Here is a 21,847-nt window from a genome sequence, read left to right as displayed (position 1 = left end):
TATTTAAAAAAATAGTCTTAAATTTTTAAGAAGATTGCCTTCTATATTTTATAGAATATTCCAGACTTCGTCATGGAAAATGGATGGAACTGTACTCCAAGCCTAGAAACTTGGGAATATATAACCTGCCTGAAAGAGAGCAAGGTTTCTTTTCATCACAGAAACAAAAACTAGGAGAAAGGTAACATGGTGCTTTGCATTCACTTGCTTCACTGTCACTAAAAATAACAGAAGTGATGCTGCATTTTTCTTCTCTCTATAATGAATGGCCTAATTGCATTTGGTAATTGCATATGACTGAGAATAATTTAATTGAAAATGAACTGTGGCTTTGCTTTTTGCAAATGCAGGCATCTTGAGTTTCTCACTGGTTTATTATGTCTTACCAGGCCTTGCCCCTATGAAGAGAGGAAGTCCCTCAACACTGGAGACCCCATGGATTTTCATGGAGGGGCATCTTGATTGACACCATAAATGTCGATAAGTCAGGGGCAATTTGATGTTATCCCTTGAGCTTTTTCACCTCCCTGTTACTGAAAAACATCTCATCATCATTATCATTACCATCTTATCATTATCACAATTCCTGTATGTGTATGTTTGAGAATCAACAAAGCAGTTTCATTTACAGGTGGAAAAAAAAACCCAGGTATTTCTTTATTGCTTATGAAAAACCAAAATTCAGAGAAGTTAAGAGACTTGCCTAGATCACATACTTGAGGAACCACAGTTTGTACCTAAGAATCTAAACAAAGTGTTTTCCTACTATTAAGTGCCTACCTAAAGACCTAAAAAAAAAAAAAATCACAATATACATGACTTTAAAACACCTGAGGAAGGGAGCCAACAGGAATGTGATTTTAATTCAAGAATATTTTAAATTAAATAAGAATGTTTAATATGTAATGCCTAATAAGTCAGCAGCAAGCAATAATACGAAGAAGAAACTACAAATCGAAAGGTGGTGGGACGGGTGCCTGGGTGGCTCCTTCAGTTAAACATGTGACTCTTGATATCAGCTCAGGTCTTGATCTCAGGGTTGTGAGTTCAAGCCCTGCACTGGGTGTGAAGCCTACTTAAAAAAAAAAAAAGTGGTGGTGGGCAAGGGAAGATACAGAGGATTCACCACAGCAGGCTAACTGGTATGGCTTCTTACCTGCACCCAGACATTAGGAGCAGTACTGAAGACAGAAGCTGAGCAGATTCAATCCCAAGGATTAACACTATATGCCTCCAAACTGGAAAGAGTGCTGATCAGGAACTGGTGATCAGGCAGTCCTAGAAGATGTAAAGTAATATTCCATTAAGGTATAGTATATAGGTTTTCCTTTTCAATTTTTTATTGTGGTAAATAAACACAGCAAAATTTACCATCATAACCATTAAATACAAAGGTCAGTAGTGTTAAGTACATTCATATCGTAGTGTAACCATCACTACCCTCCATCTCCAAACTGAAGCTCTGTACCCATTAAATAATAACTCCCAGTTCCCCCTCTCCCATCTCCTGAAACCACCTTCTGTCTCAATGATTTTGACTAATCTAGGTACCTCCTTAAAATTTAATCCTAGTTTGTCTTTTTGTGACTGACTTGTTTCACTTAGCACTATGTCCTCCAGTTTTAGCCTATTGTAGTACATTCCAGAATTTTCTTTTCAAGGCTGAGTAATATTTCATTGTACATATATACCACATTTTGCTTCTCTGTCAAATGGACACTTGGGTTTCTTCCACATTTTAGCTATTGTGAATAATACTGCTATGAATATGGGTACCTTAGCTTGGGTTGCTGCAACAAAATACCACAAACTGGGTGGTTTAAACAATGGAAGTTTATTTTTCACAGTGCTAGACGTGGGAAAGTCTGAAATCAAGGTGCTTGGGAACCTCTTCCTTGCATGCTATAAGCTCACATGACCTTTCCTTATTACATGTGCAGGGACAAAGTCTTGTCTCCTCCTCTTCATATAAGGGCATGAATTCCATCATGAAGTCACCACCCACCTGACCTCATCTAAACCTAGACACTGATTTTACTTCTTTTGAGTATATACACAGAAGTAAAAATGCTGAATTTTTTTCCACAGGGGCTGTACCATTTTACATTCCCACTGAAATTACACAAGGGTTCTAATTTCTCCACATCCTTCCAACATTTGTTTTCAGTTTCTTTGACAGTATCCATTCTAATGGGTATGAAGTGGAGTATTTCATCAAAGTTTTGATTTGCTTTGTCCTGATGATTAGTGATGTTGAATATCTTCATGTGCTTAGTGGCCATCCCTATACTTTCTTTGGAGCAATGTCTATTCCTTTGCCCATTTTTAAATTGGGTTGTTTTTAAGATTTCTATGTATTCTGGATATTAATCCCTTCTTGGATATATTATTTGTAAACAGTTGATCCTATTCTATATGTTATCTGTTCACTGTTGATAGTGTCCATTGATGCACATTATTTCCAAGAATCCAAATTTTCTTTTGTTATCTGTGCTTTTGGTGTCATATAGAAATAATTACTGGTCATGAAGCTTTGCCCTGTTGTCTTCTAAGAATTGCTAGATTTTGAGTTAATTTTTATATATGATGCTAGGTAAGGATCCAACTTCATCCTTTTATTGTGAATACCTAATTTTCCTAGCACCATTTATTAGAGACCATCCTTTCCCCCATTAAATGGGCCTTGGCACCTTTGTCAAAAGTTATTTATTTCTAGGCTCTCCATTCTTTTCCATTGGCTTTTATACCACTATGAGACTGTTTTCATTACTAGTTTTGAAATCAAAACATACAAGCTTGCTTTGTTCTTAGGATACAAGGGGAGAAGGTTGCAAACATGTCTGCCTGTTTCTGTGTCTGAACCTCCATGATCAGAAGCAGTGATCAGTACATAGATCCCTGATTTTTGGAGAATGTGACCCTTCTTGCCCACCCTGGCTCCCACAGGTTGCATGCAATGTACTCCTGGAACATGTACATTGCCTACTACAGGGCTGGAGCACTGCTGCTGAGCCAAGAGCTGAATTTGGCTGAAATTAATCACAATTTACTGGCTCAAGCCTTTTCCTGGAAGTTACAAGCCTTCAACAGACTACAAAGTCCCCAGATAGTTACATCATTTCTTCTAGTACAATTATGTTTAGGTGGGAAGGCAGAGTCCTCGAGCTTCTTATTCTGCTGTCTTCCTAGAATACTCCTCCTATAACATAGTTTTGTTAATGGTTTACAAATTTATAGCTATCAGGGATAAGACTGTTATGAATATTCTTGGATACAACTTCATAAGAGGCCCTATTTTCATTTATCTTGGTTAAATAACTAGGAGCATAATTATTGCATTAGGTCTTGTGCATTTAACTCTGTGATTGTATATTGTATATACTCACCAATATACTCTATTTGCTCCAAAAATTGGTATGTTTTAATTTTCATTCATTCAAAAATATTTTCTATTTTATCTTGTGATGTTTTGACTTATGGATTACTTATCAATTGTTTAATTTACAAATGTTTTTAATTAAGATATCTTACTGCTAATTTTTAATTTAAATTTCAGTTAACGTACAATGTAATACTCATTTCAGGTATGCAATATAGTGACTCAACACTGCCATACAACATCCAGTGCAATCCTTAATCCCTTCACCCATTCTCCCCTCTCCCTCCATTCTGGAAACCATCAGTTTGTTCTCTAAGGTTAAGAGTCTGTTTCTTGGTTTGCTTCTCTCTTTTTTCCCCCTTTGCTCATTTATTTTTTTCTTAAATCCATATATAAGGGAGAATTGATGCTGCAAAGAAAATAACTCAGCTTCATATCTGTACCTCCAGTAAGTTGGAGGATTGTGACCTAACCTAGAAACCCAATCTTACTAGTAATGCCAGGGAGTTCAGGAGAGTGAAACAGGACCTATATTCCCTTTTAAATGCAGTGACTTCAGTGTGATTCAATGAATGTCAGGTTCTCACCTGATGTCTTGTCTGATGTGATGTGTTCCCAGTCAGATCTATTTCTCCCCTTTTCTTACAGAGAAGCAAGTAAGGAGTAGAGAGCCCCAGACCGAGATTTGAACTAAAATAAGATTCTCCTCCAGTGTGTTCTAGTGCTGTTAATTGTCTAGGTTTTTTGTGTTTGTTTTTAATGCTCAGTTAAAACCCTGTCTCCTTCATAAATCTTACATTGCACAACCCAATGATTTTCTTCCTTTGTTGTTTAATGTACTTTAAATACAAGGTCTAGAAAGCAACAAAAGGCGAGGGAACTGACTATATTCAGTAAAAGATATTCTTCTAAAATAAAGGCAAGAATAAAAAGTCATTTCAAGACAAGTCAAAGTTGAAAGAATTTGTCTTTTAAGACCTGCACTAAAAGAAAATCTCAAAGATATTTATTAGGCTGAGAAGAAATAACACCAAGTAGATGTCCCAAACTTCAGGGAGAATGGTAAGAAATATATTTTAAATTTCTGTAAGAGAACTTGTAACCTAAGGTAATAATACTAACAAATGGTATTGTTTACAGTCCATGCAAAAGTGAAATACATGATAAAACTAGCACAAATGGTAAAGCATTGTTGGAAATAAATGACATAATATTGTAGATCTTTAATTAGGAAGAAACATACCTCAAAACAGGTAAGCTAAAATTTTGTAATGTAATCTATAAAGCATTACCAAAAAAAGTATAAATGCAAGAAAAAAGATAAATTGAAATGCTAAAAATATGATTTGACTACAAGCAGATGGACATAAAATAGGCCAACAGAAAAACAAAATTCCCAAGCACTAGACTCAAACTCAGCCATACAGATAATTATACTGAGTGTAAAAATACTAAACATTAAAAAGAGATGGTCAGTTTGGATAGAAAAAAAGACCCAAATATTTGCTTCCTTTAAATCATAGATCAGTTGAAAATTAAAGGGCAGGGAACAATATACATTACAAGCATTATAGGTAAAATGGTTGATGTGGGTTTGAAGTAGAATGGTAAGGGTTGCTTTTTTTGGCTTCACTACTTAATCCACTTCTACCAGGAACCAATGGAGACAAAAAGTGATCAATTTCTCTATAAGGGTGATAATTTGTTTTCTATTTCCCTCTTAACATCTCTCTACTTGTTGGAATTCAGTTTACAGGTGAGAGATTGAGAGGTATAGTTTTACCCCCCCCAACTCCAACATCTATGGAAAAGTACAAGAGAAGAAAGAGACCCACACATTTCATAGATAGCAATGCAGAAAGATGAAGGACAGGTAAGAGGGATTTCAGGCCCTACATATATCTGATCTCTTATATATTGAAAGGTAAAGTGGTTTCATAATGTAAGACCATAAAAAACATAGAACCTCCTTGGCTACTATTCTTTGGTGTCATTCAGTGAGAAGCAAGGTACCTGCAAGGATGTTCTGCATTCTTCCCACCCTCCCCACCCCCGCCCCCCGTAGAAATGCAGAGCTCTCTAATGAATAATGTTACATCCTCTGGAATTACACTTCCAAACTTTGAATATGAGCTCAACCACTTGCTATATAAACTTCAGTTTATTTCTCCTTTATAGTTTAGTTCATATATATAATGAGATGATCCATATAAAATACTTGGCCTAGATGGTGTTAAATAAATGGTAACTTAAATAAAAATAAGATTGACCATTCATTCCTTTATTCTGTTGAACTTCTGCAATACAGCATATAAAATGTGAGGATTATAAGGAGGATCAGACTTCCACAAAATTACAGGGCAAGCTACTGGCAGAGCCAGCTAGAGGACTATGGTATACACTGGGAGGAGCCAATATGAAGTTATTATGTTTTATATCAGTGACCAATCCAAAAGTCTGGTACATGGTAACTGTTGAATAAGTGATTGCAAAAGTAGACATAAGAGTGGAGTGTTCAGAATACAAATAGAATATAAATAAGACACAAAAACTAGACACAGTGGTGTCATTCCTGAAATGAAGAGAGCCCCTTTTGAGAAGTTTTATCGTTGACTGTATACTTTCAACTCTGGTTGTACTACCCAGGATTTATGAAGAGAGGAACAACTAACTCAGACTTCATTCAGTGAAAAAGGTCATTCAATTTCAAAAATCCTAAGTTCTCCAGCTGGCTACTCAGGAGCCATGAACTGAATCAAAAACCATTTTGAGAAGAGTCAAGAGGTAGTCGTGCCAACAGAGGGTGCATCCAAATTGGTAAAAAAAAAAAAAAAAGACCAAGGACAACTACATGCAAAAGAATATGATACTGGACTATTTTCTTTTACCAAATGCAAAAAATAAACTCTAAATGGTTAAAGTCCTAAATATGAGACATAAAACCAGAAAACTTCTAAAAGAAAACATAGGCAACAATTTCTTTGATATTAGCCATAGAAACGTTTTTCTGCATATGTATCCTCAGGCAAGGGAAACAAAAGCAAAATTAAACTATTAAGAAGATTTTTCTTTTGGTATAGTCCTCACAGTAAACTAACCAAACAAAAAGGCAGCATAGCAAATGGGAGAATATATTTGTAAATGATGTACCCAATAAGGGGTAATAGCCAAAATATATTAACTACTCAACAACAAAAATAAGCCGATTATTCAGGTCCTCTGACCATTTTAAAAACACTTTTCCAAAGAGGACATACAAATGGCTAATACACACGTTAAAAAAAAATGCTCTACATTATCAAGAAAAATGCAAAATGAAGCCACGAGATATCACCTTATACCTGTGAGAATAGCGAGAATAAAAAAGATGAGAACACGTGTTGGCAAGAATGAGGACAAAAAAGAATCCTAGTGCATTGTCGGTGGGAATGTAAATTGGTGTAGCTACTGTGAAAAAGAGTATGGAGGTTTCTTTAAAATAGAAATGCCATTTGATCCATTCATTCTACCTCTGGGTATTTACCCAAAGAAAATTAAAACACTAATTTGAGATGATATATGCATCCCCATATTTATTGCAGCATTGTTTATAATATACAAGATAAGGAATCAACTCAAGTGTCCATCTGTAGATCTATGGTTTGAGAAGATGTGGTATGTATATACAATAGAATATTACTCAACCATAAAAAAAAATGAGATTCTGCTATTTGAAACCATGGGGATGGGCCTCTAGAAACTATGATGTTAAGTGAAATAAATCAGACAAATACCATACAATTTCAATCAACTGTGGAATTTAAGAAACAAAAATGAACAAAGACCTAAATACAGAGAACTGAAGATTGCCAGAGGGAAGGTGTGTGGATGATAAAGGGGATTTTTTTGCTGAGTAATGTACAGAATTACTGAAACCTATTATACACCTAAAAGTAATACAATAGTATTAGAAAAGAAAGTAATACAACTGTTACATATACTTCAATTAAAAAGTTTTAAAAATATTGTCACTTTTTGCAGATGGCATTATTTACATATAGAAAACCCTAAGACTCCATCAAAAACTCTAGGAAGTAATAATTTTCTAATCTGAAAATTCAGTACAGGGGCACCTGGGTGGCTCAGTCAGTTAAGTGACTGACTTAACTGTCACTTAACAGTTAAGTGTTAACTGAACTAGCAGCAGTTCCTGAGTTGAATCCCCATATGAGGCTCTGTGCTGACAGCTCGGAGCCTGAAGCCTGCCTCTGATTCTTTGTCTCCCTCTCTCTCTGCTCCTTTCCCCACCTGCTGTCTCTATCAAAAATAAATAAACATTAAAAAAATTAATACAGAAACTGAAAGTGAGGGAAGATGGCGGCATGGGAGGATGCTGGGCTCACTGTGTCCTGATCGCTTAGATTCCACCAACATCTGCCTAAATAGTCCAGAAAACCACCAGAAGACTAGCAGAACGGACTCTCCAGAGCCAAGTGTAGACAAGAGGCCCACGGAAGAGGGTAGGAAGGGCGGTGTGCACTACACAGACTGGCGGGAGGGAGCTGGGGCAGTGGAGGGGCAGCCTCCCGACAAGGCAGAGGCTCCAAGTCTGACTTGCAAAAGCAGAGGGGCTGAATGGAGTGTGTTCTGACAGCCAGAGGGACTTAACATCTGGAATGTTGTAAGTCAACACCTCTGTTTAGAGAATGGGAGGGCTAGAGGACAATGGGAAGGAGAGTTGTTGAGCCCCAGAAGACAGAGCTCAGCTTGGCAGGGAACAAAGGAGCTGGTCAGCGCCATCTCCCTCTCCCATCCCCCAGCTGAAATCCCAAAGGGAACCAGTTCCCATCACCAAACTTGCTTGCACCACACAAACACCCAATGCTGTGCTTCTGTGGATCCATCCCTCCCATGGGTTGGCCTCCCTCTGGTGCTGCAGGGACCCTCCTGCAGGGGACCACTGATGGCAAAGTGAGCTAAGCCTGCCCCTCCCACCACTGTGCACCTTTCAGATCCACCCCGGCTAATATGCCAGATCCCATCAAAGCAGCACCGCACCACTCCACAGTGAGTCCTGCCCCTGGGAGAGGGGAAGATAAGGTACACACCAATCTTACTGTGGCCCTGCCCACCAACACGTTACTCCAGACAGCACAGGGGAAGTGCCCTGCAGTTGGGAGCCACCCCAGGGACACCCCAAACTGGCAAAACAGAGGACTCTCCTCAAAAGAAACTCCAGGAAGTAGTGACAGCTAATGAATTGATCAAAAACAATTTAAGCAATATAAAGGAACAAGAATTTAGAATAATAGTCATAACATTAATCACTGGGCTTGAAAAAAGCATAAAGGATAGCAGAGAATCTCCTGCTACAGAGATTAAGGGACTAAGAAACAGGAGGAGTATGGCCAACTAATCTTTGACAAAGCAGGAAAGAATATCCAATGGAAAAAAGACAGTCTCTTTAATAAATGGTGCTGGGAGAACTGGACAGCAACATGCAGAAGGCTGAAACTAGGCCACTTTCTTACACCATTCACAAAAATAAACTCAGATGACCTGAAAGTGAGACAGGAAACCATCAAAACCCTAGAGGAGAAAGCAGGAAAAAAATCTCTCTGACTTCAGCCACAGCAATTGCTTCCTTGACACATCTCCAAAGGCAAGGGAATTAAAAGCAAAAATGAACTATTGGGACCTCATGAAGACAAAAAGCTTCTGCTCTACAAAGGAAACAGTCAACAAAACTAAAAGGCAACCAACAGAATGGGAAAAGATATTTGCAAATGACATATCAGACAAAGGGTAGTATCCAAAATCTATAAAGAACTCCCCAAACTCCACACCTGAAAAACAATCCAGAGAAGAAATGGGCAGAAAACATGAATAGACACTTCTCTAAAGAAGACATCCAGATGGCCAACAGGCACATGAAAAGATGCTCAATATCATTCCTTATCAGGGAAATACAAATCAAAACCACACTCAGTTACCACCTCACACCAGTCAGAGTGGCTAAAATAAACCAGGAGACTATAGATGCTGGAGAGGATGTGGAGAAACGGGAACCCTCTTGCACTGTTGGTGGGAATGCAAACTGGTGCAGCCTCTCTGGAAAACAGTGTGGAGGTTCCTCAAAAAATTAAAAATAGACCTACCCTATGACCCAGCAATGGCACTGCTAGGAATTTACCCAAGAGATACGGGAGTGCTGATGCATAGGGGCACTTATACCCCAATGTTTACAGCAGCACTCTTAACAATAGCTAAATTATGGAAAGAGCCTAAATGTCCATCTACTGATGAACGATAAAGAAATTGTGGTTTGTATACACAATGGAATACTATGTGGCAATGAGAAAGAATGAAATACGGCCTTTTGTAGCAACGTGGATGGAACTGGAGAGTGTTATGCTAAGTGAAATAATTCATACAAAGAAGGACAGATTCCATGTTTTGACTCCTATGTGGATCCTGAGAAACTTAACAGAAGACCATGGGGGAGGGGAAGGAAAAAAAAAATGGTTAGAGATGGAGGGAGCCAAAGCATAAGAGACTCCTAAAAACTGAGAACAAACTGAGGGTTTATGGGTGGTGAGAGGGAGGGGTGGGTGGGTGATGGGTATTGAGGGCACCTGTTGGGGTGAGCACTGGGTGCTGTATGGAAACCAATTTGACAATAAATTTCATATTAAAAAAAAGGAGGAGCTAAAAAATGCTATAAATGAGCTGCAAAATAAAATGGAGGTGACAACAGCTCGGATGGAAGAGGCAGAGAAGAGAATAGGTGAATTAGAAGATAAAATTATGGAAAAAGAGGAAGCTGAGTAAAACAGAGATAAAAAACATCCAGGAGTATGAGGGGAGAATTAGAGAACTAAGTGATGCAATCAAATGGAACAATATCTGAATCATAGGAATTCCAGAAGAAGAGAGAGAAAGGAGCTGAAGGTGTACTTGAACAAATCATAGCTGAGAACTTCACTGATATGGGGAAGGAAAAAGGCATTGAAATCCAAGAGGCACAGACAACTCCCTTCAGATGTAACTTAAATCGATCTTCTACCGAACATATCACAGTGAAACTGGCAAAATACAAGGATAAAGAGAAAATTCTAAAAGCAGCTAGGGATAAACAGGCTCTAACTTACAAAGGGAGACCCATAAAATTAGTGGCAGACCTATCTACTGAAACTTGGCAGGCCAGAAAGGAATGGCAGGAAATCTTCAATGTGATGAACAGAAAAAATATGCAGCCGAGAAACCTTTATCCAGCAAGTCTGTCATTCAGAATAGAGATAAAGGTTTGCCCAAACAAAAACTGAAGGAATTCATCACCACTGAACCAGCCCTACAAGAGATCCTAAGGGGGATTCTGTGAGTGAAACGTTGCAAGGACCACAAAGGACCAGAGACATCACTACAAGCATGAAACCTATAGATAACACAATGACTCTAAACCCATATCTTTCAATAATAACACTCAATGTTAATGGACTAAATGCTCCAACCAAAAGACATAGGGTATCAAAATGGATAAAAAAAACAAGACCCATCTATTTGCTGTCTACAAGAGATTCATTTTAGACCTGAGGGCACCTTCAGATTGAAAGTGAGGGGATGGAGAACTATCATGCTACTGGAAGTCAAAAGAAAGCTGGAGTAGCCATACTTATATCAGACAAACTAGACTTTAAATTAAAGGCTGTAACAAGAGATGAAGAAGGGCATTATATAATAATTACAGGGTGTATCCATCAGGAAGAGCTAACAATTATAAAACAATCACAAACATAAGCAACCTTATTGATAAGAATGTGGTAATTGCAGGGGACTTTAATACCCCACTTACAGAAATGGATAGATCATCTAGACACAGGATCAATAAAGAAACAAGGGCCCAGAATGATACATTGGATCAGATGGACTTAACAGATATCTATAGAACCCTACATCCCAAAGATGCAGAATATACTTTCTTCTCAAGTGCACATGGAACATTCTCCAAGATAGATCACATATTGGGTCACAAAACAGCCCTTAATAAGTATAAAAGAATTGAGATCATACCATACACACTTTCAGACCATAATGCTATGAAGCATGAAAAAGTCAGGAAAAAGTCTGGAAAACCTCCAAAAGCATGGAGGTTAAAGAACACCCTACTAAAGAATGAATGGGTCAACCATGCAATTAGAGAAGACATTTAAAAATATATGGAAACAAATGAAAATGAAAACACAACAATCCAAGTGCTTTGGGATGCAGCAAAGGCAGTCCTGAGAGGAAAATACATTGCAATCCAGGCCTATCTCAAGAAACAAGAAAAATCCCAAATACAAAATCTAACAGCACACCTAAAGGAAATAGAAGCAGAACAGCAAAGACACCCCAAAGCCAGCAGAAGAGAAACAATAAAGAGAGCAGAAATAAACAATAAAGAATCTAAAAAAAACTGTACAGCATATCAATAAAGCCAATAGTTGGTGTTTTGAAAAAATAAAATTGATAAACCTCTAGCCAGGCTTCTCAAAAAGAAAAGATGACCCAAATAGATAAAATTATGAATGAAAATGGAATATTACAACCAATCCTTCAGAAATACAAGCAATTATCAGGGAATACTATGAAAAATTATATGCCAACAAACTGGACATCCTGGAAGAAATGGACAAATTCCTAAGCACCCCCACACTTCCAAAACCCAAACAGGATGAAATAGAAAGCTTGAACAGACCCATAACCAGCAAAGAAATTGAATAAGTTATCAAAAATCTCCCAACAAATAAGAGTCCAAGACCAGATGGCTTCCCTGGGAAATTCTACCAGAGACATATAAAGCAGAGATAATACCTATATTTCTCAAGCTATTCCAAAAAAATAGAAAGGGAAGGAAAACTTCCAGACTCACTCTATGAAGTCAGCATTATTTTGATTCCTAAACCAGACAGAGACCCAATAAAAAAAGAGAACTACAAGCCAATATCCCTAATGAACATGGATGCAAAAATTCTCAATAAGATACTAGCAAATTGAATCCAACAGCATATAAAAAGAATTATTCAGTATGATCAAGTGGAATTCATTCCTGGGCTGCAGGGCTGCTTCAACATTCACAAATCAATCAATGTGATACATCAGATTAATAAAAGAAAAGAACCATATGATCCTGTCAATTGATGCAGAAAAAGCATTTGACAAAATTCAGCATCATTTCTTAATGAAAACCCTCGAGAAAGTCAGGATAGAAGGAACATAAACATCATAAAAGCCATTTATGAAAAGCCCACAGCTAATATCATCCTCAATGGGGAAACACTGAGAGCTTTCCTCCTGAGATCAGGAACACGACAGGGATGTCCACTCTCAATGCTGCTGTTTAACATAGTGTTGGAAGTTCTAGCATCAGCAATCAGACAACAAAAGGAAATCAAAGGCATCAAAATTGGCAAAGATGAAGTCAAGCTTTCACTTTTTTGCAGATGACATGATATTATACATGGAAAATCTGAAAGACTCCACCAAAAGTCTGCTAGAAATGATACATGAATTCAGCAATGTCGCAGGATACAAAATTCGTGTACAGAAATCAGTTGCATTTTTATACACCAATAATGAAGCAACAGAAAGAGAAATAGAGAAACTGATCCCATTCACAACTGCACCGAGAATCATAAAATACCTAGGAATAAATGTAACCAAAGATGTAAAAGATCTGTATGCTGAAAACTATAGAAAGCTTACGAAGGAAATTGAAGAAGATATAAAGAAATGGAAAAACATTCCGTGCTCATGGATTGGAAGAATAAATATCGTTAAAATGTCAATACTACTCAAAGCTATCTACACATTCAATGCAATCCCAATCAAAATTGCACCAGCATTCTTCTCGAAGCTAGAACAGCAATCCTAAAATTTGTATGAAACCACAAAAGACCCCAAATAGCCAAAGTAATTTTGAAGAAGAAGACCAAAGCAGGAGGCATCACAGTCCCAGACTTTAGCCTCTACTACAAAGCTGTAATCATCAAGACAGCATGGTATTGGCACAAAAACAGACACATAGACCAATGGAATTGAATAGAGACTCCAGAATTGGTCCCACAAAAGTATGGCCAGCTAATCTTTGACAAAGCAGGAAAGAATATACATGGAAAAAGTCTTCAATAAATGGTGCTGGTAGAACTGGACAGCAACATGCAGAAGGCTGAAACTAGACCACTTTCTCACACCATTCACAAAAATAAACTCAAAATGTATGAAGGACCTGAATGTGAGACAGGAAACCATCAAAACCCTAGAGGAGAAAGCAAGAAAAAACTTCTCTGACCTCAGCCACAGCAATTTCTTACTTGACACATCTCCAAAGGCAAGGGAATTAAAAGCAAAAATGAATTATTGGGACCTCATGATGACAAAAAGCTTCTGCTCTGCAAGGGAAACAGTCAACAAAACTAAAAGGCAACCAACAGAATGGGAAAAGATATTTGCAAATGACATATCAAAGGGTAGTATCCAAAATCTATAAAGAACTCACCAAACTTCACACCTGAAAAACAAATAATCCAGTGAAGAAATGGGCAGAAAACATGAATAGACACTTCTCTAAAGAAGACATCCAGATGGCCAATAGGCACATGAAAAGATGCTCAACGTCGCTCCTCATCAGGGAAATACAAATCAAAACCACACTCAGTTACCACCTCACTCCATTCAGAGTGGCTAAAATGAACAAGTCAGGAGACTATAGATGCTGGAGATGATGTGGAAAAATGGAAACCCTCTTGCACTGTTAGTGGGAATGCAAACTGGTGCAGCCTCTCTTGAAAACAATGTGGAGGTTCCTCAAAAAATTAAAAATAGATCTACCCTATGACCCAGCAATAACACTGCTAGGAATTTACCCAAGGGATACAGGAGTGCTGAGGCACAGGGGCACTTGTACCCCAATGTTTATAGCAGCACTCTCAACAATAGCCAAATTACGGAAAGAGCCTAAATGTCCATCAACTGAGGAATGGATAAAGAAATTGTGGTTAAAAAAAAAAAAAAAGAAATTGTGGTTTATATACACAATGGAATACTACTTGGCAATTAAAAAGAATGAAATATGGCCTTTTGTAGCAACGTGGGTGGAACTGGAGAGTGTTATGCTAAGTGAAATAAGTCATACAGAGAAAGACATACCATATGTTTTCACTCTTATGTGGATCCTGAGAAACTTAACAAAGACCATAGGAGAGGGGAAGGAAAACAAAAGTTAGGGAGAGAGCCAAAGCATAAGAAACTCCTAAAAACTGAGAATAAACTGAGGGTCAATGGGGGGGTGGGAGAGAGGGAAGGGTGGGTGATGGGTATTGAGGAGGGCACCTTTTGGGATGAGCACTGGGTGTTGTATGGATACCAATTTGACAATAAATTTCATATTAAAAAAATTAATACAAAGAAGTCAGTTGTGTTTCTATACACTAATAACAAGTAGACATTTTAAAAATTCCATTTATAATTCTGTCAAAAATAAAATACTCAGGAGTAACTTACCAAGGAGGTAATATACCTGTACTCCAAAAACTATAAAACATGGAAAAAATTAAAAATGACACAAATGGAAAGGTGTTCCATGTGCTTACAGATTGGAAGGATTAATATTAGAAGAATTAAAATGTCCATACTACTCAAAGCAATCTACAGATTCAATGCAATTCCTATCAGCATTCCAACATTTTCACAGACCTAGAAGAAACAACCCAAAAGTTCATGTGGAAGCACAAAAGACCCCAAATAGCCAAGAAAAACAAAACCAAACAAAGCTTGAGGTAGCATAATCCAAGATTGAAGATATACTACAAAGTTCTAGTAATCAGGATACAATGGTACTGCACAGCAATAGACACATAGATCAATGCAAGAGAACAGTGATCCCAGAAATAAACCCATACTTACATGGTCCATTAATCTACAACAAAGGAGGCAAGAATATTTAGCAGGGAAAAGACCATCTTTTTAATAAATAGTGCTAGGAAAGATGGACACCCACACGCAAAAAAAATGAAATTGGACCACTTTATTAGACCATACACAAAAATAAACTCAAAAGGGATTAAAGACCTAAATAGACACAAAACCATAAACTCCCAGAAGAACCATAGGCAGTAATTAGACATTGGTCACAGAAATATTATTCTACATGTCTCTTCAGTCAAGGAAAAGCAAAATTAAACTACTGGGACTAAACCAAAATAAAAAGCTTTCACACAGCAAATGAAACCATCAATAAAATCTAAAGGCAGTGTACTGAGTGGGAAAAGTTATTCACAAATAATATATACAATAAGTTATTCACAAATAATATATACAATTCTAAAATATAAAAGCAAATTACTCAACACCAAAAAATAATCTGACTAAAAAGTGGGCCAAAGACCAGAATAGACATTTTTCCAAAGATGATCTACAGATGCTTAACAGACACATGAGAAGTTGCTCAACATCACTAATCATCAGGGAAATGAAAATTAAAACCACAATGAGTTACCACCACACACCTAGCAGAATGGTCAGAAAAAAAGACAAGATATAGCATGTGTTGGCAAGGATGTGGAGACAAAATAACCTTCATGCACCATCAATGGGAATGTAAAATAGTACAACCACTGTGGAAAATAGCGTGGAGTTTCTTCAAAAAAAAAATTATAATAGAAAAACCATATGATTCAGTAATTCCACTCCTAGCTATTTACTCGAAACAAAAAACACTAATTCAAAGTGATACATGTTCATTGCAGGATTATGTACAATAAGCAAGATATAGAAGCAACCCAAGTGTCCCTTGATGAATGGAGATGATATGGTATACACACACACTGGAATATTACTCAGCTATAAAAACAACAACAACAAAAAGAATGAGATCTTGCCTTTTACAACAACCCTATAGATGTACCTACAGAGTATTACGCTAAGTGAAATAAGTCAGATAGAGGAAGTCAAACATACGTGAAATCTAAAAACAAACAAACTGCAGCAACAGACCTATGAATACAGAGGAAAAACTGTTGGTTACCAGAAGGTTGGGGGATGGGCAAATCGGTAAAGGAGAGTGGGAGATACAGGCTTTCAGTCATGGAATGAATATGTCAAGGCAATAAAAGTTGCAGCATAGGGAGTATAGCCAATAGTATTTTAATAGGGTTATATATTTACATGTAGTAGTTACACTTGCTGTGAGTATAGCATAACATTTAGACTTGTCAAATCACTGTATTGCATACCTGAAACTAATGTAACATTGTGTGTCAACCCTACTTTAATAAAAAATTATCTTTAAAACGTTCCAACCATTGGACTTATTAAACTTTAAATAAGCTATTTTAAATGTGTTAAAGTTAAGGCAATCTATGTCTAACATAGTTAAGTATTAGAATCATATGTAACCAACTAAAGAATGTGAAAGGTATACAAATTATTTTTTAAAGAATCATAGAAATTCTGAAGTTGAAAAATAGAATAATTGAAATAAATTTATTAACAGAACTCAACAGTTTTGGGCTGGCCAAGGTAGGAATCCATGAATTAAAAAAAAAACAAAAAAAACCAAAATTATCCAGCCAAAAATAAGAAGAATATGAATGAATAAGGAACAGAGCTTCAGAGACCTGGGGAACACCATCAAGCAAACAAACATACATGTAAATAAGACTCCCAGAAAGGAGAGGTGAGAAAGAGGCAGCAAGAATATTTTAAGAACTAATGGCTCCAAACTTTCTCAATTCGATGAGAAATTTACCTAGATACATCACAAGCAAACTGTTGGGAGACAAAACAGAGACTTGGAAGCAGCAAGAGAAAAGAGATAAAAAAATGAGAGCTCTTCAAATAATATTAACACCTGACTTCTGAAGACCTACCATGATATATTCAAAGTGTGGAAAAGATAAAAACTTACAACTAAGAATATTTTATCTCTCCTGTTGTGAATGATAACCTTGCTGGGCAAAGAGTTTCTCAAACAAATGTTAAGGGATTTCATCATGACTAATAGAGGCTTATAAAAAGTGTTAAAGTGAACCCTTTAAATAGTTAAAAAAAACCCTAAGTGGAATAAAATTATTAAAGGAAAAAGATAACAGATAAGAGCAAACACATAGTACAAGTAGACCAATCACTTATAAAGGTAGTATGGAAGTTAAAAGACAATAGTAGTAAAATATGACAACATATACATAAAACAGGAAGCATGGAGTAAAATTTTAGAAGGTATGAGAAGTTCTCTTAGAAGATATTAGAACTTAAGCAACCAAAAACTTGATACACACTGCTATACACATAAGATGCTATCATAACCAAATGGTAACCACAGACCAAAAACCTATAATACACACAAAAAAGGTAAAGGAATCTAAGCATAACACTAAAGAAAGCCATCAACTCAGAAGGGAAGAGAATAAGAGACTAAAGAACAGAGAAAAACAACAAAAATAACCAGAAATCTTAACAAAATGGCAATTGTACATACCTATCAATAATTGCATTAAATGTAAATGGTCTAAATAATCCAATCAAAAGACAGAGTGATTAAATGGATTTAAAAAGAAAAAAGATCATTTCTGTGCTGCCTGAGAGAGATTGATTTCAGGGCCACCTGGGTGGCTCAGTAGGTTTAACATCTGACTTTGGCTGAGGGTCATGATCATGAGTTTGAGCCCCACATCAGGTTACACGCTGACAGTATGGAGCCTGCTTGGGATTTTCTCTCTCTCTCTCTCTCTCTCTCAAAACTAAAAATAAATTTTTAAAAAGAAAGAGATTCATTTCACTCCTATAGTCACACACAGACTGAAAATTAAGGGTGTAAACATATATACCAGGCAAGTGGAAGAGAAAAAAGTTGAAGTATCACAACTTATAGCAGATAAACAAAGACTCTAAGAAGAGACCAGGGATGGTGCTACCTTTACCTAACGATAAAGGGATCATTCCAACAATAGGATATAAAAATTGTAAATATGCATCCAACATGAAGCGAATATTAACACACAGAGAAATTGACAGTAATACAGTAATAGAAGATTTTAACAATTCACTAATATCCATGTATATGTCAGCCAGATTATCAGGAAAATAGTGGCTTTGAATGACAGACCAGATGGACTTAATAGTTTTATACAGAACATTTGATTTAAAAACAGAATACACATTCTTTTCAAGTGCACATAGGGAACATTCTCCAAGAGAAATGACATGTTGGACCACAAAATGAATCTGAATAGAAATATAATGTGATAAGCTTGGGAAGACAGTGGAGGAAGAGGATCCTAAGTTCATACCATCCCATGTTTACAACTCAGTATCACTCACATCCAAGTCAATAACCAGAGAGTGATCTAAAGACTGCCAGAATAAACTCCACAACTAAATGTAAAGAGGGCAGGGAAGGGTTGGGAGGTTGGGAAGGGCAGAAACAGTGGTTAGGAGCTGCCTACACAAAGAAGTGAGCTGCAGGTGGAGAGAGAGGAAAGTACCAGGAAGCCCACACAGGGATACCAAATCCCCATAACATCTGGCTTTGAAAACCAGAGGGTCAGAATTTCATGAGTTTGTATATCCAGCAGTACTTGGAGCCTGGAGCTTTAAAAATCAATGGACTCAGCACTGAGTGAATTGGAAGGGCTAGTGATAGCTGGGTCCCTGCCCTTAAAAAGACAGGAGCACACAGAGAAGCAATATGGAAGCAACAGTTTGCACAACACCTGGGTCAAACAGAAGGGAAACCTGCTTATTTGAATTTCAGAGCATGTTAGAGGACCTTCTCTGGGAACAAAGAAGCAGGCAGGTGCCATTTTCCTCCCTGGCCTCTCATCATAAACACATAGCCACCTTCAGAATGCAGCACTGCACAGATACTTGCTACCTAAATGGCTAGCAGGGCACTCCACCCATGAGTTCTGAGAATTCATTCACTCCAAGCCCGCTGGCCTGGCCCTGACCTCAGCACAAACTTTGTTAATACTGTGCATGCCCCACCTAGCCACCACTCAGTCACATGCTGGGTGCCCCAGGCACTGGTACTGCACATCATGCCCAGCCCACTGCCATGTGCCAAACCCCTGTTGGCCACTGCACTCTGGGGGGATCTGACCTAGAACTAGCAGCTCAGCACAAATTTTGCTAACACTGCTGCCCTGCCCTCAAGCTTTCCTGCTGTTACACCCCCTTAGAGTTTGTTTGCCTGGGTCTCACTAATAGCACAGAGAGCAAGCACAGTTCACAACAGGCAGAGAGTCAGTGCAAATGTCTAAATTGAAAGAAAAAGCAACTCAAACAGCAGGATGCAAGCAACATACAAAGGAGATTGCCCTAAAGTGCCAGGTTCTGATGAACAGGGGGCACTGTATTACAGGTCACTGTAAGGCACTACAGGACCTCTTCTTCATAAAGCCACTATTTTTAAGAGAAGACATAGCTGACTTTTCTAACACACAGAAACAGACACAGACAGACACAACAGGAAGACAGAGGAGTATGTCCCAAATGAAAGAACAGGACAAAATCAGAGCATGAGATCTAAGCGAAACAGAAATAATATCTGATAGAAAATTTAAAGTAATGATTATAAAAGATAGTCACTAGACTTGAGAAAAGGGTGGAGGACATCAGTGAAAACCTTGACAAACAGAAGAAAAAAGAACATGAGAGATGAAGTCAGTAAATGAAATTAAAAATATAAATTATGGAAAGAACTCAAATGTCCATCGACTGATGAATGGATAAAGATGTGTCCATCGACTGATGAATGGATAAAGATGTGGTGTGTATGTGTATACACATACACACACAATGGAATATTGTCTATCAAAAAGAATGAAATCTTGCCATTTGAAACAATATGGATGGAACTAGAGTGTGTTATGTTAAGCAGAATAAGAGAAAGACAAATATATGATTTCACTCATATGTAGAATTTAAGAAATACAACAGATGAACACAGCGGAAGGGAAGGAAAAATAAGAAACAGAGAGGGAGACAAACCATAAGAGATTCTTAAATACAGAGAACAAACTGAGGGTTGCTGGAGGGGAGGTGGTTGGGGGGATGGGCTAAATGAGTGGTAGGCATTTTGGAGGGATGAACATGTGGAGGCATTGTTGGATTGAACATGGATTGTTATGTGGAAGTGATGAATCACTGGGTTCTACTCCTGAAACCAAAGCTACACAGTATGTTAACTAACTTGAATTTAAATAAATTATAAATATATACATAAATAAATAATAAAAATACAATAGATGGAATAAATAGTATGATACAGGAAGCCAAGGAACATATAAGTAAACTGGAGGATAGAGTAATGGAAAGCAATCAAGCTGAAGAGGCGAGAGAGAAATACTTCATAATGAGAATAGGCTTACAGAACTCAGTGACACCATCAAACTTAATAACATTCATATAATAGGGATCCCAGAAAGATGAGAGGGACAACGGGAGGCAGAAAATGTATTTGAAGAAGAAAGAGCTGTAAACTTCCCAAATCCAGAGAGGGAAAGAGAGATCCAGATTCAGGAGGCACAAAGATTCCCCAACAAAATCAACTCAAGGAGACCCACACCAAGACACATAGACATTAAAACTACAAAAATAAATAAAGAAAGAAAGAAAGAAAGAAAGAAAGAAAGAAAGAAAGAAAGAAAGAAAGAAAGAAATAAAAGTATTTAAATGTTGCAGAGAAGACAGTTACATACAAAGGAAACTCCATAAGTCCATCAGCGGATTTTTCAGCAGAAACTTTGCAGGCCATCAAGGAGTGGTATGATATATTCAAAGTACTGAAAAGAAAAAATCTGCAGCCAAGAATATTCTATTCAACAAGGTTATCACTCAGAATAGAAGGAAAGATAGGGTTTCTCAGGCAAACAAAAGTTAAAAGAATTTATGACCACTAAACCAGCCCTACAAGAAATGTTAACAGAGACTCTGTGAATAGAAAATAAAAGAGTAAGAAAAATGGGAAGCACAAAAGCACGCATGTGCACACACACACACACACATATATATATATATATATATATATATATATATATATCTCCATAAAAATCAGTCAAAAGCAGCATGAAATTAAAGTATGTATAATCTGATACCAAATATCTGAAATGTGGAGGGGAAAAGAATAAACAATGACTTCAAAATTAAGTGATCATCCACTTAATATATTGACTGCTATACGCAGAAGAGGTTATATAAAAAACAAATGGTAACCATAAATCAAAAAACAAAATAAATATGCAAAAAATAAAGAGTAAGGAATCCATGTATTTTGCTAAAAAAGCCAAATAATCATGAGAAGAGAGCAAAATAAGGAACAAAGAACTATAAAGATAACCATAAAATAACACAATGGCAAAAAAAAAACCCCTATCAATTACTTTGAACATAAATGGACAAATGCTCCAAAGACAGAGTGATAGATAAAAACAAACAAAAAACAAACAAAAA

General features: G+C 37.1%; 1 long non-coding RNA gene across 1 annotated transcript in view; it reads right to left on the bottom strand.

The window, feature by feature from the left end:
- Positions 1 to 941: 941 nt before the first annotated feature.
- Positions 942 to 21,847, bottom strand: part of LOC123379632 — a 101,119-nt gene continuing 80,213 nt past the window's right edge. Inside the window, exons 3-4 of the long non-coding RNA XR_006584336.1 lie at positions 1,157 to 1,278; positions 942 to 1,072 (exon numbers count right to left, since the gene is read on the bottom strand). This is a non-coding gene — a long non-coding RNA (uncharacterized LOC123379632). The remainder of the gene's footprint in view (positions 1,073 to 1,156; positions 1,279 to 21,847) is intronic.

Source organism: Felis catus, chromosome C1 (genome assembly GCF_018350175.1).
Source record: "Felis catus isolate Fca126 chromosome C1, F.catus_Fca126_mat1.0, whole genome shotgun sequence".
NCBI lineage: Eukaryota > Metazoa > Chordata > Mammalia > Carnivora > Felidae > Felis > Felis catus.
This window is presented reverse-complemented; position numbering and strand designations above follow the sequence as displayed.